Source organism: Balaenoptera musculus, chromosome 4 (genome assembly GCF_009873245.2).
Source record: "Balaenoptera musculus isolate JJ_BM4_2016_0621 chromosome 4, mBalMus1.pri.v3, whole genome shotgun sequence".
Lineage (NCBI taxonomy): Eukaryota > Metazoa > Chordata > Mammalia > Artiodactyla > Balaenopteridae > Balaenoptera > Balaenoptera musculus.
The window spans coordinates 88,655,490-88,682,897 of NC_045788.1; the positions used below are offsets into that span (position 1 = coordinate 88,655,490).

General features: G+C 39.0%; 1 pseudogene; it reads right to left on the minus strand.

The window, feature by feature from the left end:
• Positions 1-6,915: 6,915 nt before the first annotated feature.
• On the minus strand, positions 6,916-7,482 carry LOC118894666 (annotated as a pseudogene).
• Positions 7,483-27,408: the final 19,926 nt, after the last annotated feature.

Genomic DNA, 27,408 nt, shown 5'->3' on the forward strand with positions numbered 1-27,408 from the left:
TTAGCGGAGGGGAAGGGGTGGGGTGTGGGTGAAATGTGTGAAGGGGGGTAATTGTATGGTAATGATGGTACCTAGACTTATATCAGTTTTGTAGTGTACCCAAATATCGAATTACTATGTTGTACACCTGTAACATAACATTATATACCAATTTTACCTCAATATAAAAAAATGTTTGTTAGAATACACCAGTGAAGCCATCTAGTCCTGGACTTTTGTTTGTTGGGAAGTCTTTGATTATGATTCAATCTCCTTACTAGTAATCATGAAAAAAAAAAAAAAGATAAATGATGGAGAGCCCACAGTTAAAGTGACTTGCATCCCAATGATTGCTATGCTCTGTCCTCGCCATCCTCAATGTTGCCTGATGCCTTAAGTACAGATGGGAATGTCTGGATTCTGTACTTAGGTTTACCAAAAAGTGATTGTTACTGCTGCTTCAAGTACTAGCTATATAGAATGTAATTTGGTTTTATTTTAGTTAATAGATTTTTGTTTTTTTAGCAGTTTTAAGCTTTCAGAAAAATTGAGCAGAAAGTACAGAATTCTCAAATACCACCCCTCCTCCCCACCCCATTTCCTCTACTATCAACATCCTGCACCCGAGTGGCACAGTTGTTGAACCTACATTGACCCATCATTGTCACCCAAAGCCCATAGCTTATATTAGGGTTCATTCTTTGTTTGTACAGTCTATGGGTTTTGACCAGTGTATAATGACATACTCATCATTTTAGTGTCATACAAAATAGTTTCACTGTGCTATAAAAATGTTCTGTGCTCCACCTATTTAATACTTTCTCCCCCCCAACTCCAGGCCACTGATCTTCTTCCTGTCGCCATAGCTTTGCCTCTTTACAGAATGTCATACAGTTGGAATCATACAGTAGCCTTTTCAGATTGACTTCTTTCACAACAGAAAATGTACTTAAAATTCTTTCATGTTTTTTCATGGCTGGATTGCCCACTTTTTAATGCTGAATACTCCATTGTTTGGATGTACCATAATTTATCCATTCACATATTGAAGGCCACCTTGGTTGCTTCCAAGTTTTGGCAAGTATGAATAAAGCTGCTATAAACATTTGTGTGCAGGTTTTTGTGTGAGCATACATTTTCAACTCATTTGGATAAATATCAAGGAACATGATTTCTGAATCATAAGAGTATGTTTAGTTTTGTAAGAAACTGCTAAACTATCTTCCAAAATGGCTGTACCGTTTTGCATTCCCACCAGCAATGAATGAGAGTCCCTTCTGCTCTGCATCCTCACTAGCATTTGGGGTTGTCAGTGCTTTGGATTTTGGCCATTCTATCTTATTTATTTTTTTAATAAATTTAATTATTTTATTTATTTATTTTTGGCTGCGTTGGGTCTTCGTTGCTGCACACAGGCTTTCTTTAGTTGCGGCAAGTGAGGGCTACTCTTTGTTGCGGTGCGCGGGCTTCTCATTGCGGTGGCTTCTTTTTGTTAATTTTTCTGGATTAATTAGTATATTTAGAAAATTGATGTTCCACATGATTAATATAGATGGATTAAGATCTATATTTGTTTTCATCACCCTCTTTTTGAATTTTTTTGTCTTCCTCTCTTTTCCTTCTCATTTTAGTTGAACATTTTATAGGACTCCATTTTTTTCCCCTCTCCTGTATATCAATTACACTTTCACTACTGTTTTTTCTTTGTGTGTGCTTGCCCTTGAGTTTGCTATGGTTACTAGCAATCAAGTTCTTTTTCTTTTCTTTTCTTTTTTCTTTTTTTTTTTTTTTAAAGTAAAGCCTTTTTTTTTTTTTTAAATTTTATTTATTTATTTATTTATGGCTGTGTTGGGTCTTCGTTTCTGTGCGAGGGCTTTCTCTAGTTGCGGCAAGCGGGGGGCCACTCTTCATCGCGGTGCGCGGGCCTCTTACTATCGCGGCCTCTCTTGTTGCGGAGCACAGGCTCCAGACGCGCAGGCTCAGCAATTGTGGCTCACGGGCCTAGTCGCTCTGCGGCATGTGGGATCTTCCCAAACCAGGGCTTGAACCCGTGTCCCCTGCATTGGCAGGCAGACTCTCAACAACTGCACCACCAGGGAAGCCCCTCTTTTCTTTTTTAAATATAAGTCTTTTTTAAAAAATGAATTTATTTATTATTTATTTTTGGCTACGTTGGGTCTTTGCTGCTGCGTGTGGGCTTTCTCTAGTTGCGGCGAGCAAGGGCTACTCTTTGTTGCGGTGCGCGGGCTTCTCATTGCGGTGGCTTCTCTTGCTGCAGAGCATGGGCTCTAGGCGCGCGGGCTTCAGTAGTTGTGGCACACAGGCTCAGTAGTTGTAGGTTGCGGGCTCTAGAGCGCAGGCTCAGTAGTTGTGGCACACGGGCTTAGTTGATCCGTGGCATGTGGGATCTTCCTGGACCAGGGCTCAAACCCATGTCCCCTGCATTGGCAGGAGGATTCTTAACCACTGTGCCACCAGGGAAGTCCCCAGGCTCTTTTTCAAATAACAATATAGCAATTCACGAGTATTGCAAGTACCTTGTAATATAGTATTTCCAACTCCTACTTCTCCCTTATAACATTGCTGTCATTCATTTTATTTATCCATTTATTTATTTTGAACAAACATATGTTAGATCAATCAGGAATAAGAAAAATAAAAGATTTTATCTCCTTTGACTTCTCTAGAACTCTTCTTTAGAGCTGAGTTTCTGACCTATATCATATACTTTCTGAAGATTTTTTTTAAAGAATCCAGGTTTATTAAGCCAGACATTAATTTGCAAGAGATTTGTAAAACAATGTTACTCTTCTGACTAAATTTCTTTTATGAAAATATATTATTTTCCATAAAGATATTTATGTTAACATGTAATGGGTTTATTATTTTTAGTGAAAAAATATTTTCAAAAGTTACTCAGTTTTAATGTCTAATCTGGCAAATATTGGTAGACAAACAAAATCTCAATAATTCTCAATAATGTTTAAGAGTGTGAAGGAGTTCCAAGACCAAAACGGTTGAGAATAGTTGATCTAGTCCAACCCTCTCTCTCTTGTTCCCCCAATTTTTAGAGGCTTGGAGTGGGAAGGGGCCCTTCCTAGGGAGATTGTGGCTCTGGTCCTGACACTCCATATTTGGTGAAAGCCTTTGTAAAGGATACCTCCTCTCCGGTGTATTCACTCTCTCTTCATTGTATCCTTATCTGGATTTAAATGTCTTTGAACTTTTTTAAAAAAGGCCTTTCTCTATACATATACCTCCTTCCACCTTAAAATTGCTAGGTCCTTGTAACAAACTTCTTGAAGAAATTGTTTACACTCATATCCCTACTTTCTCATCTTTCACTCACTCATTCAGTATATATTTATTGAGAGCTATGTACCATATACAGTTTTAGGTGCTCATAACTCAACAATGAATTAAACAAAATCCTTGTTCTTTTAAATCTTACATTCTAGTGAGGGTAGACATGTCCAGAAAAATTGTCCAGAACTTGTAAATGGGCAGAAGAGGATTACTGGGTGATCTTTCATTGTAGTGCTGGGGTATACCTTTGATTGACTTTATATTGACTAAGCTATCTTACAACTTTGTAGGGGTAGAGGCTAACTTGTAGAAAACTGATAGCAATGCAAATAATTCTTGTCTGAGAACAATGCAAATACTTCCTATTCCTAGTAATGCAAATGGATTTTGTCTAGTAGAGATGGAATTCGTTTCCATCTGGTAGAAGAAATAACTCCCAGAATTACAGTTTTTTGCTTCATAGGATATTAGTATTTTTGCAACTATTAGCAAATTCATTTCAGTATTCCTTTGGCTGATAATCTAAATCTCTGAAACTCAAATTCTCATTTGAACAAGTCTTACCTACCATCTTACTGGTTCCCTCATTATTTAAGATAATAATGGATGAGTAGTTTATTATGATGAATAAAATCTTTGTCATGTGTTCATTTTATATTTTTATAAGAGATATGTTTTCAACCTTTTGAAAATTATTTAGCCGACTAAAAGAAAATAAAATACATATCAGGTGGTAATAAGTCAAAAGAATAAAACAGGGCAAAAGGACAGCTATTAACTGGTGGTGTAGTATGGTACTGTTTTAGATAGGGCCAATCAGTCAAGTCCTGCACTTCTCTCTCTTAACTGTAAGTGGAATCCATTCTCTCCTCTCCATCTTCACTGCCACCACATTAATCCAGACCATTACCTTCTCTCATCTGATGTCCTCGCCTTACTCCTACCTACTCCGATCATCGGCTATCAGATGATCATTTTTATAAACAATTATCTGATCATGTCCCTCTTTTCCACTGGCTCCCTATGTGGAGTCAAGTTTTGTGGCGTCTAAACCTTACACAATTCGGGAGGCCCTCTTTGAGAAAACTGATGCAAAAATTAGGTACCGAGCCTTGAAAGGGGTAGTGCAAATGACAGGTTCTGAAACTTAAGCTTCATTAGCTTCACTATAAATCTGCCTCTGCCTACAAGTCTAGCCTCCTTTTTCTCTACCTCAAGACCTTTCTCCGTACAATTTCTGCCCAGAACTTCCCGTCCCGTTTTTTGTTTTTTTTTTAAATAGGTGGTTTAACACAAAGTTTGAATGCAAAGTTAATTTTTTTTATATTAATTAATTTATTTTTATTTTGGCTGTGTTGGGTCTTCGTTTCTGTGCAAGGGCTTTCTCTAGTTGCGGCAAGTGGGGGGGCCACTCTTCATCGCGGTGCGCGGGCCTCTCACTATCGCGACCTCTCTTGTTGCAGAGCACAGGTTCCAGACGCGCAGGCTCAGTAATTGCGGCTCATGGGCCCAACCGCTCCGCGGCATGTGGGATCTTCCCAGACCAGGGCTCGAACCCGTGTCCCCTGCATAGGCAGGCAGATTCTCAACCACAGTACCCAGGGAAGCCCTTCCCGTCCCCTTTTTGCCTAGATAACTCTTGAAGTACTCAGCTCCCGATCCTCCCTGACACCCCAACCGGATTAGGGACCTTTACAGTCTCTCCCAAGTCCAAGCATCCCAGCAGAGCCAGCTTTCTGTGCAAATGATCCTTCAAAAGATCCCTGGCTGGGCGGGGTTTGCACCTGAGATGTATCTGTGGGCGGAGCCCCAGGCGAGAGCGAGCCGTGGTCCTCTTCCCTTTACGTCCGGTGTGGGGCGCACCACCTCTCCGGAACCTGCACGGCTCCCGTTGCGGTGCCGGTCGGAATTACTGGGCGGCGCACGCCGACTTGGCTGCGCCGGTAGTGAGAGTGCTCGGGTCATGCGGAAGCCTGTGGACTTCGCGACGGTCCCGCGGTGACATAAGAAGTGGGTAAGATCCAGTGACAGCAGCCTCTTGCTGCCGCCTCTTGGGAAACTCCTCCAGCCCTTACACTCACTTTCCTCACCCTCCTCTGAAAATTTTCTAACATTTCTTGCGAGACAGATCTACGGGTGACCAATGCCCTCAGTTTTTGTCTGAGAAAGTATTTCTTCTTCACTTTTGAAGGATAATTTTGCCAAACATAAAATTCTGTTTTTTTTTTTTCCTTTAGATACTTTAAATATCGCTTCACTCTTTTCTTGCTTGCATGTTTCCTGAAGAGAAGCCATAAATTTCCCCTTTCTCCTCCAGACCTTCATTAGGAAAACATTAAAGCACGCTGAAGGGGCTTCCCTGGTGGTGCAGTGGTTAAGAATCTGCTTGCGAAAGCAGGGAACACGGGTTTGAGCCCTGGCTGGGGAAGATCCCACATGCTGTGGAGCAGCTAAGCCCGTGCGCCACAACTACTGAGCCTTCGCTCTAAAGCCCATGCTCTGCACAATGAGAAGCCCGCGCACCGCACCGAAGAGTAGCCCCTGCTCTCCGCAACTAGAGAAAGGCCGTCGCAGCAACAAACACCCAACGCAGCCAAAAATAAATAAATTTATAAAAAACAAAACACACTGAAGAACTGAAAAAAACAATACAATGAATGCCTGTATTCCCTCTACCTAAATTTAGTGTGTTAATATTTTTCTAAAGTTGATATATATTATTATAGCATATATAATTTTTTTACTAAATTATTTAAAAGTTGTAGAGATCAAAACCAGAGTTTTTCAAATTTTCACATTTGTTCAAAATGTTTCTAAACAAAATCCAGTCAATGTTTACACATTATATTTGGTTATTAAAACTTTTTCAGGATCAGTTCCCTCATTACTTTCTTCATTACTTTTTTTTTGGCCCTGCCTTGTGGCTCGTGGGATCTTAGTTCCCCTATCAGGGATTGAAACTGTGCCCTGGGCAGTGAAAGAAGGGAAACCTAACCACTGGACCACCAGGGAATTCCCAATTACAATTTTTTTGAAGAGTCTAAGCCAGTTGTTTTGCAGAAGGTCCTACTTTTTTTTTAATTAATTAATTAATTTATTTAATTATTAATTAATACTTTAATTATTTATTTATGTGGGATCTTCCCGGACCAGGGCTTGAACCCCTGTCTTCTGCATTGGCAGGTGGACTCTTAACCACTGTGCCACCAGGGAAGCCCCCTCCTTTTTTTTTAAAAGTATAGTTGATTTATAGTATTTCAGGTATACAGCAAAGTGATTCAGTTATAGGTATACATATACATATGTATACTTTTTCAGATTCTTTTCCACTGTACATTTTTACAAGATATTAAATATAGTTCCCTGTGCTATACAGTAGGTCCTTGTTGTTTATGTATTTTATATATAGTAGTGTGTAATTGTTAATCCCAAATTCCCAATTTATGCCTCCCCCCCTTCCCCTTTGGCAACCATAAGTTTTTCTTTGTTTGTTGTTTGTTTTGACTATTACAAAAGTTATTTAGCAAAAAATTCAGTAAGAAAAATGTACATGACTCAGATTTATCATAGTAAAATGTGGAGAGGGGACACATAGAAGCAGTTGATTTCTCTGGTGAACACAGCCATTGTTCATACTTGTTCCAAGGCTTCTAACATGATGATACTATTTCCTCGTATTACCACCATTCCAGTATTGTTCTGTTGCTCACTAGTTGCCGTCACCACACATTCATCTATTGCAAGATTCATAAAGGGATAGAATCCCTACAGTATTCCTTGGACATATCTGCCACCGTTTAATTTTTTTTTTCTTTAAATGTTTCCTCTTTAATTTTATTTATTTATTTATTTATTTTTTGCTGTGTTGGGTCTTCGTTTCTTGTGCGAGGGCTTTTTCTCTAGTTGCGGCAAGCGGGGGCCACTTTTCATCGCGGTGCGCGGGCCTCTCACTATCGCGGCCTCTCCTGTTGCGGAGCACAGGCTCCAGAAGCGCAGGCTCAGTAGTTGTGGCTCACGGGCCCAGTTGCTCTGCGGTATGTGGGATCTTCCCAGACCAGGGCTCGACCCCGTGTCCCCTGCATTAGCAGGCAGATTCTCAACCACTGTGCCACCAGGAAAGCCCCTGCCACCATTTAATTTTTATGATAACTTCTTGTCCATAAATTTCTTCAACTCAGGAGGGTGAGTTTTGCTCATGATGTCTACTCAGCGAGCTCAAAGATGCCTCCAAACAGAATTCGAGTCCTCCCTCATGCTCCATGACTCCATGCTCCATGGCTACAAACAGTAGCCATGTTTGTTTTCTATGTCTGTGAGTCTATTTATGTTTTGTAAATAAGTTCATTTGTATCATTTTTTTAGATGCCACATATAAGTGATACGATATTTGTCTTTGTCTAATATCCTTCATTTAGTATGATAATCTCTAGGTCCATCCATGTTCCTGCAAATAGCATTATTTCTTTCTTTTTTATGGTTGAGTAAAATTCCACTGTGTGTGTGTGTGTGTGTGTGTGTGTATATTATATATATATATATATTATATATATATTATATATATGCCACATTTTCTTTATCCATTAATCTGTCGGTGGACATTTAGGTTGCTTCCACATCTTGGCTATTGTAAATAGTGCTGCTATGAACACTGGGGTGTATGTATCTTTTCCAACTAGAGTTTTTGTCTTTTCCGGATATATGCCCAGGAGTAGGTTTGTTGGATCATATGGCAACTCTATTTTTAGTTTTGTAAGGAACCTCCTTACTGTTCTCCATAGTGGTTGTAGCCATTTACATTCCCAGCAACAGTGTAGGAGGGTTCCCTTTTCTCCATACCCTCTCCAGCATTTATTATTTGTAGACTTTTTTTTTTCCCATTCCACGCAGCTTGTGGGATCTTAGTTCCCTGAGCAGGGATTGAACCCTGGCCCTGGTAATGAAATCGCCGAGTCCTAACCACTGGATCACCAGGGAATTCCATATTTGTATACTTTTTGCTGATGGTCATTCTGACCAGTGTAAGTTGGTACCTCATTGTAGTTTTAATTTGTATCTCTCTAATAATTAGTGATGTTGAGCATCTTTTCATGTGCCTTTTGGCCATCTGTATGTCTTCTTTGGAGAAGTGTCTGCTTAGGTCTTCTGCTCATTTTTTTGATTGAGTTGTTTGTTTTTTTGATATTGAGGTGTATGAACTGTATATTTTGGAAGTTAATCTCTTGTCAGTCCTATCATTTGCAAATATTTTCTCCCATTCTGTAGCTTGTCTTTTAGTTTTGTTTATGGTTTCCTTTGTTGTGCAAAAGCTTTTAAGTTTAATTAGGTCCCCCCCCCCCGCTTTTTTTTGCTTTTGTTTCCATTACTCTAAGAGATGGATCCAATGAAATATTGCTGTGATTTATGTCAAAGAGTGTTCTACCTATGTTTTCTTCTAAGAGTTTTATAGTTATCTGTTCTTACATTTAGGTCTTTAATCCATTTTGAGTTTATTTTCTATATGGTGTTTAGAAAATGTTTTAATTTTATTTGTTTACATGTAGCTGTCTAGCTTTTCCAGCACCACTTATTGAGGAGGCTGTCTTTTTTTTTTTTTAAGTTATTTTATTTATTATTTATTTATTTTTGGCTGTGTTGGGTCTTCGTTTCTGTGCGAGGGCTTTCTCTAGTTGTGGCAAGCGGGGGCCACTCTTCATCGCGGTGTGCGGGCCTCTCACTACTGCGGCCTCTCTTGTTGCAGAGCACAGGCTCCAGACACGCAGGCTCAGTAGTTGTGGCTCACGGGCCTAGTTGCTCCGCAGCATGTGGGATCTTCCCAGACCAGGGCTCGAACCTGTGTCCCCTGCATTGGCAGGCAGATTCTCAACCACTGCGCCACCATGGAAGCCCGAGGAGGCTGTGTCTTTTCTCCATTGTATATTTTTGCCTTCTTTGTCATAGATTAATTGACCGTAAGTGTGTGGGTTTATTTCTGGGCTCCTATCCTGTTCCATTGATCTATGTGTCTGCTTTTGTGCCAGTACCATAGTGTTTTGATTACTATAGCATTGTACTGTAGTCTGAAGTCAAGGATTCCTCCAGCTATGTTCTTCTTCTTTTTTTTTTTTAAATCTTTATTGAAGTATAATTGCCTTACAATGGTGTGTTAGCTTCTGCTTTATAACAAAGTGAATCAGTTATACATATACAATATGTTCCCATTTCTCTTCCCTCTTGCATCTCCCTCCCTCCCACCCTCCCCATCCCACCCCTCTAGGTGGTCACAAAGCACCGAGCTGATCTCCCTGTGCTATGTGGCTGCTTCCCACTAGCTATCTATTTTACATTTGGTAGTGTATATATGTCCATGACACTCTCTTACCCTGTCACAATCTCACCCCACCCCCCTCCCCATATCCTCAAGTCCATTCTCTGGTAGGTCTGTGTCTTTATTCCCATCTTGCCACTAGGTTCTTCATGGCCTTTTTTTTTTTTTTTTTTCCTTAGATTCCGTATATATGTGTTAGCATACTGTATTTGTTTTTTCTCTTTCTGACCTTACTTCACTCTGTATGACAGACTCTAACTCCATCCACCTCATTACAAATACCTCCATTTCATTTCTTTTTATGGCTGAGTAATATTCCATTGTATATATGTGCCACATCTTCTTTATCCATTCATCTGTCGATGGACATTTAGGTTGCTTCCATGTCCTGGCTATTGTAAATAGACCTGCAATGAACATTTTGGTACATGACTCTTTTTGACCTATGGTTTTCTCAGGGTATATGCCCAGTAGTGGGATTGCTGGATCGTATGGTAGTTCTATTTGTAGTTTTTTAAGGAACCTCCATACTGTCCTCCATAGTGGCTGTATCAATTTACATTCCCACCAACAGTGCAAGAGTGTTCCCTTTCCTCCACACCCTCTCCAGCATTTATTGTTTCTAGATTTTTTGATGATGGCCATTCTGACCGGTGTGAGATGATATCTCATTGTAGTTTTGATTTGCATTTCTCTAATGATTAATGATGTTGAGCATTCTTTCATGTGTCTGTAGGCCATCTGTATATCTTCTTTGGAGAAATGTCTATTTAGGTCTTCTGCCCATTTTTGGATTGGGTTGTTCGGTTTTTGTTATTGAGCTGCATGAGCTGCTTGTAAATCTTGGAGATTAATCCTTTGTCAGTTGCTTCATTTGCAAATATTTTCTCCCATTCTGAGGGTTTGCCTTTTGGTCTTGTTTATGGTTTCCTTTGCTGTGCAAAGCTTTTAAGTTTCATTAGGTCCATTGTTTATTTGTGTTTTTATTTCCATTGCTCTAGGGGCTGGGTCAAAAAGGATCTTGCTGTGATTTATGTCATAGAGTGTTCTGCCTATGTTTTCCTCTAAGAGTTTGATAGTGTCTGGCCTTACAGTTAGGTCTTTAATCCATTTTGAGTTTATTTTTGTGTATGGTGTCAGGGAGTGTTCTAATTTCATACTTTTACATGTACCTGTCCAATTTTCCCAGCACCACTTATTGGAGAGGCTGTCTTTTCTCCACTGTATATGTTTGCCTCCTTTATCGAAGATAAGGTGACCATATGTGCGTGGGTTTATCTCTGGGCTTTCTATCCTGTTCCATTGATCTATATTTCTGTTTTTGTGCCAGTACCAAACTGTCTTGATTACTGAAGCTTTGTAATATAGTCTGAAGTCAGGGAGCCTGATTCCCCCAGCTCCATTTTTCGTTCTCAAGATTGCTTTGGCTATTCGGGGTCTTTGTGTTCCATACAATTGTGAAATTTTTTGTTCTAGTTCTGTGAAAAATGCCAGTGGTAGTTTGATAGGGATTGCACTGTATCTGTAGATTGCTTTGGGTAGTAGAGTCATTTTCACAATGTTAATTTTTCCAATCCAGGAACATGGTATATCTCTCCATCTATTTGTATCATCTTTAATTTCTTTCATCAGTGTCTTATAATTTTCTGCATACAGGTCTTTTGTCTCCTTAGGTAGGTTTATTCCTAGATATTTTATTCTTTTTGTTGCAATGGTAAACGGGAGTGTTTTCTTAATTCACTTTCAGATTTTTCGTCATTAGTGTATAGAAATGCAAGAGATTTCTGTGCATTAATTTTGTATCCTGCTACTTTACCAAATTCATTGATTAGCTCTAGGAGTTTTCTGGTAGCATCTTTAGGATTCTCTATGTATAGTACCATGTCATCTGCAAATAGTGACAGCTTTACTTCTTCTTTTCCGATTTGGATTCCTTTTATTTCTTTGTCTTCTCTGATTGCTGTGGCTAACACTTCCAAAACTATGTTGAATAATAGTGGTGAGAGTGGGCAACCTTGTCTTGTTCCTGATCGTAGTGGAAATGGTTTCAGTTTTTCACCATTGAGGACAATGTTGGCTGTGGGTTTGTCATATATGGCCTTTATTATGTTGAGGAAAGTTCCCTCTATGCCTACTTTCTGCAGGGCTTTTATCATAAATGGGTGTTGAATTTTGTCAAAAGCTTTCTCTGCATCTATTGAGATGATCATATGGTTTTTCTCCTTCTGTTTGTTAATATGGTGTATCACATTGATTGATTTGCGTATGTTGAAGAATCCTTGCATTCCTGGGATAAACCCCACTTGATCATGGTGTATGATCCTTTTAATGTGCTGTTGGATTCTGTTTGCTAGTATTTTGTTGAGGATTTTTGCATCTATGTTCATCAGTGATATTGGCCTGTAGTTTTCTTTCTTTGTGACATCTTTGTCTGGTTTTGGTATCAGGGTGATGGTGGCCTCACAGAATGAGTTTGGGAGTGTTCCTCCCTCTGCAATATTTTGGAAGAGTTTGAGAAGGATAGGTGTTAGCTCTTCTCTAAATGTTTGATAGAATTCACCTGTGAAGCCATCTGGTCCTGGGTTTTTGTTTGTTGGAAGGTTTTTAATCACAGTTTCAATTTCAGTGTTTGTGATTGTTCTGTTCATATTTTCTATTTCTTCCTGGTTCAGTCTCGGCAGTTTGTGCATTTCTAAGAATCTGTCCATTTCTTCCAGGTTGTCCATTTTATTGGCATAGAGCTGCTTGTAGTAATCTCTCATGATCGTTTGTATTTCTGCAGTGTCAGTGGTTACTTCTCCTTTTTCATTTCTAATTCTATTGATTTGAGTCTTCTCCCTTTTTCTCTTGATGAGTCTGGCTAATGGTTTATCAATTTTGTTTATCTTCTCAAAGAACCAGCTTTTAGTTTCATTGATTTTGCTATTGTTTCCTTCATTTCTTTTTCATTTATTTCTGACCTAATCTTTATGATTTCTTTCCTTCTGCTGGCTTTGGGGGTTTTTTGTTCTTCTTTCTCTAATTGCTTTAGGTGCAAGGTTAAGTTGTTTATTCGAGATGTTTCCTGTTTCTTGAGGTAGGCTTGTATTGCTATAAACTTCCCTCTTAGCACTGCTTTTGCTGCGTCCCATAGGTTTTGGGTCGTCGTATCTCCATTGTCATTTGTTTCTAGGTATTTTTTGATTTCCCCTTTGATTTCTTCAGTGATCACTTCGTTATTAAGTAGTGTATTGTGTAGCCTCCATGTGTTTGTATTTTTTACAGATCTTTTCCTGTAATTGATATCTAGTGTCATAGCGTTGTGGTCGGAAAAGATACTTGATACGATTTCAATTTTCTTAAATTTACCAAGGCTTGATTTGTGACCCAAGATATGATCTATCCTGGAGAATGTTCCATGAGCACTTGAGAAAAATGTGTATTCTGTTGTTTTTGGGTGGAATGTCCTATAAATATCAATTAAGTCCATCTTGCTTAATGTATCATTTAAAGCTTGTGTTTCCTTATTTATTTTCATTTTGGATGATCTGTCCATTGGTGAAAGTGGGGTGTTAAAGTCCCCTACTATGATTGTGTTGCTGTCGATTTCCCCTTTTATGGCTGTTAGTATTTGCCTTATGTATTGAGGTGCTCCTATGTTGGGTGCATAAATATTTACAATTGTTATACCTTCCTCTTGGATCGATCCCTTGATCATTATATAGTGTCCTTCTTTGTCTCTTGTAATAGTCTTTATTTTAAAGTCTATTTTGTCTGATATGAGAATTGCTACTCCAGCTTTCTTTTGATTTCCATTTGCATGGAATATCTTTTTCCATCCCCTCACTTCAGTCTGTATGTGTCCCTAGGTCTGAAGTGGGTCTCTTGCAGACAGCATATATATGGGTCTTGTTTTTGTATCCATTCAGCCAGCCTGTGTCTTTTGGTGGGAGCATTTAATCCATTTACATTCAAGGTAATTATCGATATGTATGTTCCTATTCCCATTTTCATAAATGTTTTGGGTTTGTTATTGTAGGTGTTTTCCTTCTCTTGTGTTTCTTGCCTAGAGAAGTTCCTTTAGCATTTGTTGTAAAGCTGGTTTGGTGGTGCTGAAGTCTCTCAGCTTTTGCTTGTCTGTAAAGGTTTTAATTTCTCCATCACATCTGAATGAGATCCTTGCTGGGTAGAGTAATCTTGGTTGTAGGTTTTTCTCCTTCATCACTTTAAGTATATCCCGCCACTCCCTTCTGGCTTGCAGAGTTTCTGCTGAAAGATCAGATGTTAACCTTATGGGGATTCCCTTGTGTGTTATTTGTTTTTTTTCCCTTGCTGCTTTTAATATGTTTTCCTTATATTTAATTTTTGACAGTTTGATTAATATGTGTCTTGGCGTGTTTCTCCTTGGGTTTATCCTGTATGGGACTCTCTGTGCTTCCAGGACTTGATTAACTATTTCCTTTCCCATATTAGGGAAGTTTTCAACTATAATCTCTTCAAGTATTTTCTCAGTCCCTTTCTTTTTCTCTTCTTCTTCTGGGACCCCTATAATTCGAATGTTGGTGCGTTTAATATTGTCCCAGAGGTCTCTGAGACTGTCCTCAGTTCTTTTCATTCTTTTTTCTTTATCCTGCTCTGCAGTAGTTATTTCCACCATTTTATCTTCCAGGTCACTTATCCTTTCTTCTGCCTCAGATATTCTGCTATTGATCCCATCTAGAGTATTTTTAATTTCATTTATTGTGTTTTTCATCGTTGCTTGTTTCCTCTTTAGTTCTTCTACGTCCTTGTTAAATGTTTCTTGCATTTTGTCTATTCTATTTCCCAGATTTTGGATCATCCTTACTATCATTATTCTGAATTCTTTTTCAGGTAGACTACCTATTTCCTCTTCATTTGTTAAGTCTGGTGGGTTTTGACCCTGTTCCTTCATCTGCTGTGTGTTTTTCTGTCGTCTCATTTTGCTTATCTTACTGTGTTTGGGGTCTCCTTTTCACAGGCTGCAGGTTCGTAGTTCCCGTTGTTTTTGGTATCTGTCCCCAGTGGCTAAGGTTGGTTCAGTGGGTTGTGTAGGCTTCCTGGTGGAGGGAACTAGTGCCTGAGTTCTGGTGGATGAGGCTGGATCTTGTCTTTCTGGTGGGCACGTCCACGTCTGGTGGTGTATTTTGGGGTGTCTGTGGCCTTATTATGATTTTAGGCAGCCTCTCTGCTAATGGATGGGGCTGTGTTCCTGTCTTGCTAGTTGTTTGGCATAGGGTGTTCAGCACTGTAGCTTGCTGGTCATTGAGTGATGCTGGGTCTTGATGTTGAGATGGAGATCTCTGAGAGATTTTTGCCGTTTGGTATTACGTGGAGCTGGGAGGTCTCTTGTGGACCAGTGTCCTGAAGTTGGCTCTCCCACCTCAGAGGTATGGCCCTGATGCCTGGCTGGAGCACCAAGAACCTTTCGTCCACACGGCTCAGAGTAAAAGGGAGAAAAAATAGAAAGAAAGAAAGAAAGAAAGAGGCTATAATATAGTGAAGTAAAATAAAGCTATTATAAAGCAAAGCTATACAGACAAAATCTCACCCAGAAGCATATACATATACACTCACAAAAAAAGGAAAAGGGGAAAAATTAATATATCCTGCTCCCAAAGTCCACCTCCTGAATTTGGGATGATTCGTTGTCTATTCAGGTATTCAACAGATGCAGGCACATCAAGTTGTTTGTGGAGTTTTAGTCCGCTGCTTCTGAGGCTACTGGGAGAGATTTCCCCTTCTCTTCTCTGTTTGCACAGCTCCTGGGGTTCAGCTTTGGATTTGGACCCGCCTCTGCATGTAGGTCGCCTGAGGGTGTCTGTTCCCCGCCCAGACAGGACGGGGTTAAAGGAGCAGCTGCTTCGGGGGCTCTAGCTCACCCAGGCCGCGGGGAGGGAGGGGTACGGGGGAGGTGGGGCGAGCCTGCGGCGGCAGAGGCCAGCGTGACGTTGCACCAGCCTGAGGCGCGCAGTGCGTTCTCCTGGGGAAGTTGTCCCTGGATCACGGGACCCTGGCAGAGGCGGGCTGCACAGGCTCCCGGGAGGGGCAGTGTGGAGAGTGACCTGTGCTCGCACACAGGATTTTTGGAGGCGGCAGCAGCAGCCCCAGCGTCTCACGCCCGTCTCTGGGGTCCGCGCTGATAACCGTGGCTCGCGCCTGTCTCTTGGTTCTGCGCTGTTAGCTGCGGCTCGCGCCCGCCTCTGGGGTCCGCGCTGATAGCCTCGGCTCGCCCCAGTCTCTGGAGTTCGTTTAGGCGGCGCTCTTAATCCCCTCTCCTTGCGCGCCGCGAAACAAAGAAGCAAGAAAAAGTCTCTTGCCTCTTCGGCAGCTGCAGACTTTTTCCCCGGTCTCCCTCCCAGCCAGCTGTGGTGCGCTAATTCAGGCTGTGTTCACGCCTCCAACCCCAGTCCTCTCCCTGCAATCCAAACGAAGCCCGAGCCTCAGCTCCCAGCCCTGCCCGCCCCGGCGGGTGAGCAGTCGAGCCTCTCGGGCTGGTGAGTGCTGCTCGGTGCCGAGCCTCCGTGCGGGAATCTCTCCGCTTTGCCCTCCGCACCCCTGTTGCTGCGCTCTCCTCCGTGGCTCCGAAGCTTTCCCCCTCTGCCACCCGCAGTCTCTGCCCGTGAAGGTCCTTCCTAGTGCGTGGAAATCTTTCCTCCTTCAAGCTCCCTCCCACTGGTGCAGGTGCCGTCCCTATTCTTTTGTCTCTGTTATTTCTTTTTTCTTTTGCCCTACCCAAGTACGGGGGGAGTTTCTTGCCTTTTGGGAGGTCTGACGTTTTCTGCCAGCGTTCAGTGGGTGTTCTGTAGGAGCAGTTCCACGTGTAGATGTATTTCTACTGTATCTGTGGATAGGAAGGTGATCTCCGCGTCTTACTCTTCCGCCATCTTCCTAGTCTCTCCTATGTTCTTCTTTCTCAGGTTGTTTTGTCTGTTCAGGGTCTTTTGTGTTTCCATACAAATTTCAAAATTTTTTGTTCTAGTTCTATGAAAAATGCCATTGGTAATTTGATAGAGAATGCATTGAATCTGTAGATTGCCTTGGGTAGTATGGTCATTTTAACGATATTGATTCTTTCAATCCAAGAACATGGTATATCTTTCCATCTGTTTTTGTTGTGTTCAGTTTCTTTCATCAGTGTCTTATAGTTTTTGGGGTACAGATCTTTTACCTCTTTAGGTATGTTTATTCCTAGGTATTTTTATTCTTTTTGATGTGATGGTAAGTGGGATTGTTTCCTTAATTTCTCTTTCTGATAGTTCATTGTTAGTGTATAGAAATGCAATAGATTTCTGTATATTAATTTTGTATCCTGCAACTTTACTGAATTCATTGATGAGCTCTAGTATTTTTCTGGTAGTGTCTTTAGGATTTTCTATGTATAGCATCATGTCATCTGCAAAGAGTGACAGTTTTACTTCTTTTCCAGTTGGAATTTCTTTTCTTTTTCTTCTCTGATTTCCATGGCGAGGACTTCCAAAACTATGTCAAATAAAAGTGGTGAGAGTGGACATCCTTGTCTTGTTCCTGATCTTAGAGGAAATGCTTTCAGGTTTTCACTGTTGAGTATGATGTTAGCTGTGGGTTTGTCATATTTGACCTTTATTATGTTGAGGTATTTTCCCACTATGGGTCCTACAATCTGAGTGAGAAGATATTACTCCCTTTACCTTACTCTTTTTTTTCTATTATAAAATGATTACATGTTCATTATATTCAAAAAAGAAACGTAGAAAGTAAAAACTATATCTGAAACTTCCAAGACACAATAAGTAATCATATATTAATGGAAGGGTCAGTTCATCAAGAAGATATAACAATTATATCTGTACCAAACACAAGCCCAGAAACGTATGACTCAAACAGAATTGAAAGGATAAATAGACAGTTCCACAATATTTGGAAATTTCAATACCCCACTTTCCATAATATATAGATAACAGAAGTTCAGTAAGGGAATAGAAAACTTAAATAATACTATAAACCAATTAGACCTAACAGATATCTGAAGAATACCCCAAAACAACAGAATACACATTCTTCTCTAGTATACCTGAAACATTTTCCAGGATAGACAATATATTAGGCCACCAAACAAGTCTCAGTAAGTTTTAAAAAATTGGAATCATACAGCGTATTTTTTCTGACCAAAATGGAATGAAGAAATCAATAGAATCAATAATAGAAGGAAATAGAGCAGATAGAAATGAAATCAATAATATAAGAAGAAATAACAGAAGGAAAACTAGAAAACTCACATTTACGTGGAAATTAAACAACACAATTTAAAATAACCAATGGAGGGACTTCCCTGGTGGTCCAGCGGTAAAGCGTCTGCCTTACAATGCAGGGAACGTGGGTTCGATCCCTGGTCAGGGAACTAAGATCCCACAAGCCACAGGGAAACTAAACCCACGTGCCACAACTACTGAGCTCATGTGCCTCAACTAGAGAGCCTGCATGGCACAAACTACAGAGCCCACATGCTCTGGAACCCATGCACCACAGCTACAGAGCCCACGTGGCCCAGAGCCTGCACTCCACAACTAGAGAGAGAAAACCCGCACACCACAGCTAGAGAGACAACCGCGCACCACAATGAGAGAGAAGCCCGTGTGCCTCAATTAAAGATCCCGCAAGCCTCAACAAAGATCCTGCGTGCCACAACTAAGACCCGATGCAGCCAAAAAATAAATAAAATAATAAATAATAAATAAATCTTTAAAAAAATAAATAAAATAAAATAACCAATGGATCAAAGAATAAATCACAAGGGAAATTAGAAAATACTTAGAGATTAATGAAAATGAAAATGCAGCACACCAAAACTCATGGATGTAGTGAAAGCAGTGCTCGCAGGTAAATTTTTACAGTAAATGTCTACATTTAAAAAGAAGAAAGATCTCAAATCAATAACCTAGCTGTATACCTTAACAAACCAGAAAAAGAACTAAACCTAAAGTTAGGAGATGGAGGAAATAATAAGGATTCGAGCAGATATAAATGAAACCAATAATAGAAAAACAATGGAATTAATGAAACCAGAAGTTCTTTGAAAACATCAAGAAAATTGAGAAACCTTTAGCTAGATTAAAAACCAAAACAAAACAAACTCAAATACTAAAATTGGAAATGAAAGGCGGGCATTGTCAATTTTACCTAAATAAAAAGGATAATTAAGAAAATATTGTGAATAGCTGTATACCAAGAAACCATATAAGTTGGATGAAATGGAAGAATTCATAGAAACCCATAAACTACCAAAACCGACTCAAGAAAAACAGAATAAATCAATAACAAGGAGACTGAATCAGTAATCAAAACCTCCCAACAAAGAAAAGCTCAGGACCAGATGGCTTCACTGCTGAATTCTATACAACATTTAAAGAAGAATTAATACCAGTCTTTCTCAAGCTCTTTCTAACTTGTTCTAGGAGGCCAGCATTACCCTCATACCAGAACCGAAGACACTATAAGAAAACGATAGACCAATGTACCTTGTGAATATAGATACCAAAATCCTGAACAAAAATGCTAAAAAGAAGATGAATTCAATGACATATTAGAAGAATTATACACTACTACCAAGTGGGATTTATCCCTGTGACACAAGGGTGGTTCAACATGAAAATCAGTGTAATATACCCATTAATAGAAAGAAGGAAAAAAACACATAATTGTTTCAGAAGAAACATTTAAGAAAATCTAACACCATTTCATGATGAAAACACTGAATAATCGAGGAGTAGAAGGGAACTTCCTCAACATGATAAAGGTCATATATGCAAAGCCCACAACTAACATCATTCTCAGTGGTGAAAAGCTGAAAGTTTTTCCCCTAAAGTCAGGAACAAGGCAGGAATGCCCATTTTTACCACTTCTTTTCAACATGGTGCTAGAGGTTCTAGCCAGAGAAGTTAGGCAAGAAAAAAAGAAATAAACATAATCTTACTTCAAAAGGCAGAAACAAAGTTATGTCTATACACACATGACATGATGTTACATATAGAAAACTCTAAATCATCCATCAAAAAACTATTAGAGCTAATTATAGGATTTCCCTGGTGGTCCAGTGGTTAAGACTCCGCACTTCCACGGTAGGGGCACGGGTTCAATCCCTGGTTGGGGTACTAAGATCCCACAGGCCGTGTGGTGCGGCCAAAAAAACCAAAACCAAAACCCCTCACAAAACTATTAGAGCTAATTATATTTGCAGAATATAAAAATCAACACAAAAATCAGTTGTATTTCTTTATACTAGCAGTGATGATCTGAAAAGGAAATTAAGAAAATGATTCCATTTACAGTAGCATCAAAAATAGCATAAAATACTAAAGAATAACCTTAACTAAGAAGGTACAAGACTTGTACGCAGAAAACTATAAAACATTGCTGAAAGAAATTACTTTTCCCCCTTAGTTAGTGTGGTAAAATAAAACTGATCAGTTTCAAATGTAGAAACACACTTGTGTTTTTTATACTGCTAACTTATCATGATTCATTTTATGATTATATTTTATATGTTTTATTTGAAAAATTTTGCACCAAAGAAAAGTTGAAAGAATAGAAATAATTTACCATTTGTTAACATTTTGGCCATATTTGATAAACCTCTTTTTCTATTTGTTGTTAATTGGTTACCCTGCCAGATAAGCAGACACAAGAGTAAGCAGACACATTCTTGGCCCCTAAATGCCTCAGCATGCATCTTCTAAGAATAAGGACATTCTTCTATGTAATCACAATATCATTATAAAACCTAAGAAATATACAGCCATTCCATAATAGCATTTAATGTCTAGTTCATATTCAAATATGCTTAATTGTCCCCAAAATATGTTTTGTAGTTTTCTTTGAAAAATCCAGGATTCAATAGAGTCTTAGGCATTCTATTTGATTGTAATATCTTTTTAGTTCCTTTTAAGGAAAAAATATCTTTTTTTTTTTTTTTTTTTTTAATAATATTGACCTTTTGAAGAGAAAAGGTCAGTTTTCTTATACAATATACCACATTCTGGTTGTTTGTCTCCTCACAGTGTTCTTTGATTAATTTCCTATATTTCCTGTAAATTAGAAATTAAGACTGGAAGCTTGATTCGATTCAGATAAAACGTTTTTGGCAAGAATACTTCATGCATGAGATTGAGGACTTTGTATTCCATTGTGTGAGAAGATACACAATTCAGATTGTCTCATCATTACATTAAAAATGTTATCACTTGATTAAAGTGATGACCACCAGATTTCTCCAAGGTCTAGATGCAGATTTCACTTTGGAATTTGTAACTACTCTTTAAGGTGATACTTTGACATTGTGTGACTATCTCGTGTCTTCCCAACAAATCTTACCTAATGAATTTTAGCATCCAGTGGTCATCCATGTCTGAATCAATTATTACACTGAAGGTTGCAAAATCTTATCAGTCTTTATTCAATTTTTAGCTGACATTCTACTGTAAGGAAGAACTTTCCTTTTCCTCTTTCCTTTTTGAGTACCATTATGGCCTCATGGATTAAAAATGTTTAAAAAATTTATTTATTTTTTAATTAAAAAGTGTTTTCATGTTTAACTTTTGATTATGTGCTGTAACCAATTAATATTATTATAATGCCTTAAAAGACACTTGGATTCGATTAGCTCATATTTTATTTAAAATTGTTGCATTACGTGAGTGATTAGCTTGATCATATTTTTTACATACCAACCTACCTGGATTTATAATATAGATTATACTGGTTTCATTAACAGAGTTTGGAAATGTTATCTCCTTTCTGTTTTTTGGAAGAAGTTGTATAATCAGGGAATTATTTAGTACTTGAAAGCTTGTGGTATTCACATGTAAAAACATCTAGGCAGGATTTGTATTGAGGGAAGTAGGTGATCATTTCAATTTCTTACATCATTATTCGTTTATTCAAGTTTTCTATTTATTTTTATGCTACTTATTTCATCTTACGTTTTTGCAGAACTTTGTTTCTTGCAGGTTTTCAAAGTTATCACCATATTTTTTTGTCTGCTCTGTCAGTAGTTAATTTCTCTTTTAGATTATATATTTTTATTTGATTTTTCTCTTGTTTTCTTTTTTTTTTTTTAAATTTTATTTATTTATTTATTTATGGCTGTGTTGGGTTTCTGTGCGAGGGCTTTCTCTAGTTGCAGCAAGTGGGGGCCACTCTTCATCACGGTGCGCGGGCCTCTCACTATCGCGGCCTCTATTGTTGCGGAGCACAGGCTCCAGACGCGCAGGCTCAGTAATTGTGGCTCACGGGCTTAGTTGCTCCACGGCATGTGGGATCTTCCCAGACCAGGGCTTGAACCCGTGTCCCCTGCATTGGCAGGCAGATTCTTAACCACTGCGCCACCAGGGAAGCCCTCTCTTGTTTTTTTATTCAGTCTTGTTAGAGATTTATTCATGTTATTAATCTTTCCAAAGACCAATGCCCAGGTAGGGTTCTTCAGGAAGCAGACTCTGAGACAGAGGTTCGGGTACAGGATATTGGGGAGCACCTTAGGACCAACACCGATAGAAGGAAAGGGAAGAAAGTGGGATTAGGGAGAGGGAGAAATTAGAAAGTGATGCAAGCAGGAATCAAAGGCTTGACTAACCTCTAGGGGCAGTTCTGGAGCTAAAATGTCAGGGTTGGCCCACCTTAAATTAAGTGTTTCTGCCTTATACCCTAGCCAAATTAGTCACTGGTTATGGGCTGCACAGGGAAGGTATGACCTTGGGCAAGGGCATTTGTCTGCAGCTAAGGGGCTCTTCCAGGGGCTGACAGCTGGAGACTGTCTCCTGACAACACTCTCTTTCACTGAAGGGGAGTCTGGGCAACTCTCGTCCAAGTCCACTGTAGCTGATTTCTGGTTTTGATCACTCTCTGCCTTGCTGTTTTATTTTCTATTTCCTTAATTTCTGTTATTATCTTTATTTTTTCCTTCCTGTATGGTTCTTTGAATTTATTCAATGGTTCTTTTTGTAGCTTGAGTTGTAATTTTCCTTGAGTTGAATTATTGGCTCATTTATATTCAGTCCTTCTGTTTTCTGATCAATATTATTATTATTATTATTATATTTTTATAACCTGGGCATGCACAAACTCCATTCCTGTGTCTGCTGGGCCAACATCATCTCTTTTACCAGGAATTGAACCTGGCCATGGTAGTGAAAGTGCCAAGTCCTAACCAGTGGACTGCCAGGGAATTCCCTGATCAATATTTTTAAAGCTAGAATTTTCCTCATAACAATTGCTTTCTCTATTTCTGAGGAGTTCTCAGTCATTATTTCTTTTTTTTCAGTCATTATTTCTTTAAAACATTTTCTGCTCCATGTTTTTTTCCCTCTTCCAGGTCTCTTATTAAATATTGTCAAATTTCTTCCTTAATAGCTCTTTCTTTCTTTCTTTCTTTCATAATTTTATCTTGGGTTTGTGTCTGGAAGATCAGGGTTGGTATGGCATCTGCCAGATGGAAGGACTCTAGAACAAGGAGTTCCTAGATTCTTCCTTCTCTTCTGTCTGCCCAGAGAAAATTTGTGCTACCATGAAAGGCAGTAGCTCTGCTCCTCAGCAAGCTAGCAGGATTCCCACCACCTCCAGGATCACCTCAGGATCAAAGTGGGAGAAAAGCCGGCCCATGTCATTGTTACTTTTGTCCCAGCCACAGTCTCCAAACTACTTTGTTCTTCTTTTCCATTAATATTTATATCTAATCTTCCAATGAAACAAGTGGCTTCTAGTTATTGCACTCTCTCCAAATGCTTCTATTTCATACCTATGTTTTTAAACCTAGCTATCTATAATTTGTCCTCTGCTCTGAGGGGATGAAAGGAGGGTAGAGAAGGGACAGTCTATGGTCCCAAGTAAGCACTTATTTTCATCTTTTACACATTTATTGCTTACAGTTAGAACTCTACAGGTATGAGTGTGACCTGCAATATATTTTGTAGGACTAAGGTGAGGCTAACTTGAACTCAGGCTATTGATGGGTAATGACACAGTTTCCAATCATCAGTCTATTTTAGAGGGAACCCACACCAGCAGGGAGACTAGACCAGAAAGATCAAATGTCACTTGGAAGCCTTCCCAGTAAGGTGCTTTGTTGTGCTCTCAGGGCAAAATACACTTGGGGCAGAGTGATATGAGGTCTGTCTTCTAAAAGCATCATGAATGAATTGTCTACTAGTGTAAAAACTTCTTGCCTGGAGACAAGCACAGGATTAAAAAACATATCATCAATCTTTGAAATAACTAAGAAGGAGTCTAATTCAGTAACCCAAAGAAAACCAACTCTGGTTATATGTTATTTATTTTCTACTATTTCAGTCTGTCATTCTTTCTTCATTAAAAGTTCTATTGGGACTTCCCTGGTGGTGCAGTGGTTAAGAATCCGCTTGCCAATGCAGGGGACACGGGTTCGATCCCTGGTCCGGGAAGATCCCACATGCCACGGAGCAACTAAGCCCGTACGCCACAACTACTGAGCCTGCACTTTAGAGCCCGTGAGCCACAACTACTGAGCCCTCGTGCCACAACTACTGAAGCCCACGTGCCTAGAGCCCGTGCTCTGCAACAAGACAAGCCACAGCGATGAGAAGCCCGCGCACCACAACGAAGAGTAGCCCCCGCTCGCTGCAGCTAGAGAACACCTGTGCACCGCAATGAAGACCAAACACAGCCAAAAATAAACAGATAAATTAGGAAAAAAAAAGTTCTGTTCATTATATTTTTTCTTATTTTACTGCACAAAGACCCTATCTTTCTATCAAAATCAGTGTATATAGCTAGAAACTTCTCTTGATTTGTATTTACAATTTCAGGTTTGCCTCTAGGTACTAGAGAAAGAGGGATGTACTTTCAGACCATGTAGTCTAATATGAAGGAATAGAAGAGATCATTTGAATTAATCTTTGGGACCTAAAAAACAGTATCATAGTGATTAGGACTCTGTAGTGAAGATGGTTGCCTGAGTGACACAACTCCATCCGAAAAGAACCTTTTTAAGGGCCTGAAAAACCACTAAAATAAAGTCATTGCAATCAGTCTTATATTTGTTCATTCAGTGTGTGTTAATGATCCTTCAAGGAACCAGATCTTTTTCGTCTCTGATGGGTTAAACTGATTGGAAACACTGCCCATGCTGACATTGTGGTTGGGGATATGACAAATGAAAGACAACATTACAGATGGGACACATGAAGGAGAGTACCTGACTCAAGTAGGAAGGGACAGAGTAAATGGGCCTGTTCAAGCTTAATCCTGGAAACCAGGGTAAAAAGAATAAGAATGGCTTATATCTATTAGTGGACTCTATGTGCCGGTGCTGTTAGGAGCTAACTGAACCCTGGTGAAAAAAATAGTTGTGGTCCCTGCCCTTATATAGCTCAGAGTATGGTAGGGAAGATGGGTATTATATGATGTATGAATGGGACTTCCCTGGTGGCGCAGTGGTTAAGAATCTGCCTGCCAATGCAGGGGACACAGTTTCGAGCCCTGGTCTGGGAAGATCCCACATGCCGCGGAGCAACTAAGCTCGTGTGCCACAACTACTGAGCCTGCGCTCTAGAGCCCACGAGCTACAAGTAAAGAAAGCTCGTGCACAGCAACAAGACCCAACGCAGCCAATAAATAAATAAACTTCTACAGTGTATGAATGGAAATCCAACTTTTATGAAGAAAGAGAGAAGGGCCAAAAAGAGTCAGTACTAGAAGGGATCTTCTATCATTATGTGGTTTTAAATAAGTCACATCTAGTCCCAAAGAAGGAAAAGGAGTCATTCAGAAAACTGAGACTCAAGGAGGCCAATAATTTGCCTACAGAAATAGAACTAATACTTTTAGAATCCAGAATTCAAATCAAGTTGACCTGACTCCAAAATCATAACTGCTATTTAATGACTCAGTAGTTCCCCAGAGTAAACTTCTCAAGGGCAGGGGCTGTATTTATATCACCCTATCTTAAATCTAACACATAGTTGGCACTTAACAAATTATTATTAAATAAATACATTTGAAATATTGAGCTTTTATAGGAAAAAGAGTAGAATGTTAAAGGCATTATAACAATCGTGTTTCAGAAGGAGGGAGAGGCTTGCTTTCAAATCTTTGACAAACATACTAGACAATTTGGGTTAGAAAGGAAATAAATAAATGAGAGTATTGGTGAAAGAGGATTAGAAATAAATATTAACATCATTAGGGTTATGTTTGGAGAGAAAGTATTACATAAAATAACAAAACAGTGAGAGAAGATCAAAATAAAATTAAAGATGAGAAATTTTTGTAATGAACTGCTTTTTTTTGAATATTGATCTCTTATTGAAATATAGTTGATGTACAATATTATATAAATTACAGGTGTACAATATAGTGATTCACAATTATTAAGGGTTATACTACATTTATAGTTATTATAAATATTCGCTATATTACTTGTGTTGTACAATATATCCTTGTAGCTTATTTATACATAATAGTTTGTAACTCTTACTCCCCTATCCCTATATTGCCCCTCCCCCCTTTCTTCTCCTCACTGATAACTACTAACTTATTCTCTATATTAGTGAGTCTGCTTCTTTTTTGTTACATTCACTAGTTTGTGGTACTTTTTAGGTTCTACATGTAAGTGATATCGTACAGTATTTGTCTTTCTCTGTCTGACGTATTTCACTTAGCATAATACCCTCCAAATCCATCTGTGTTGCTTCAAATGGCAAAATCCCATGAGTCTTTTTTAATGATAAATTCCTAGAAATGGAATTGCTAAGGAAAAATAGAGATGTTAATAATTGAAAATGTATTGCCAAATTGCCCTCTGTAGAGGAGTAGAAGTGTATACTTCTACTCATCTCACAATGTATAAAAATGCCTGTTTCTTTACACTCTCACCAACTGAGTGTAAAATCACATTTTAAACATTGCCAATCTAATAACTGAAAATGGCATATCTGTGTAGAAATTTTTCCTTTAAAATAAACTTTATTTTTTATTACAGTTTTAGATCTACAGAAAAAAGTTGTGAAGATAAATAGACTTTCCATATATCCCATGCCCAATTTCCCTTATTATTAATTAATATCTTACATTAGTATGGTACATTTATTACAATTAATGAGGCAGTGTTGATACCTTATTATTAACTAAATTCCATACTTTATTCAGATATCCTTAGTTTTTGCTGAAGTCCTTTTTCTGTTCCTGGATTCCATCCAGGACACCACTTCACATTTAACTGTCATATCTCAGACTTCTCTTGGCTATGACAGTTTTTCAGACTTTCCTTATTTTTGATGATCTTGACAATTTTGAGGAATACTGGTCAGGTGTTTTGTTTAAAATGTCCCTCTATTTGAATTTGTCTGATTTTTTTCTCATGACTAGACTGGGGTTGAAGACGCTTTGGGGAGGAAAAGCACAGAGGTAAATTGCTATTCTCATCATATCATATCAAGAGTGCATACTATCAACACCATATTACTATTGAGGTTGACCTTGGTCACCTGATTGAACTAATGTTTGTAAGATCTCTCCACCATAAGTTTAGGTTTCCCCTGACTCCATTCTAAACTGTACTCTTTGAGAGAAGTCACTATGTGTAGCCCATCCTTAAGGAATGGGGAATTGTGCTTGACCTCCTTGGGGAAGGAGTATCAAAATACATTATTAGGAATTTTCTGCATGGGAGATTATCTGTATAGTTTTAATTTGTTGATTAATATTGAGATTGAGCATTTTTTCATAAATTAAAGAGTCATTTTTATTTCCTTTCTCCTTAACCTATTTGTTCAAATTTGTTGTCCAGTTTTTCCAACAGGTTATTTGGGCTTTTT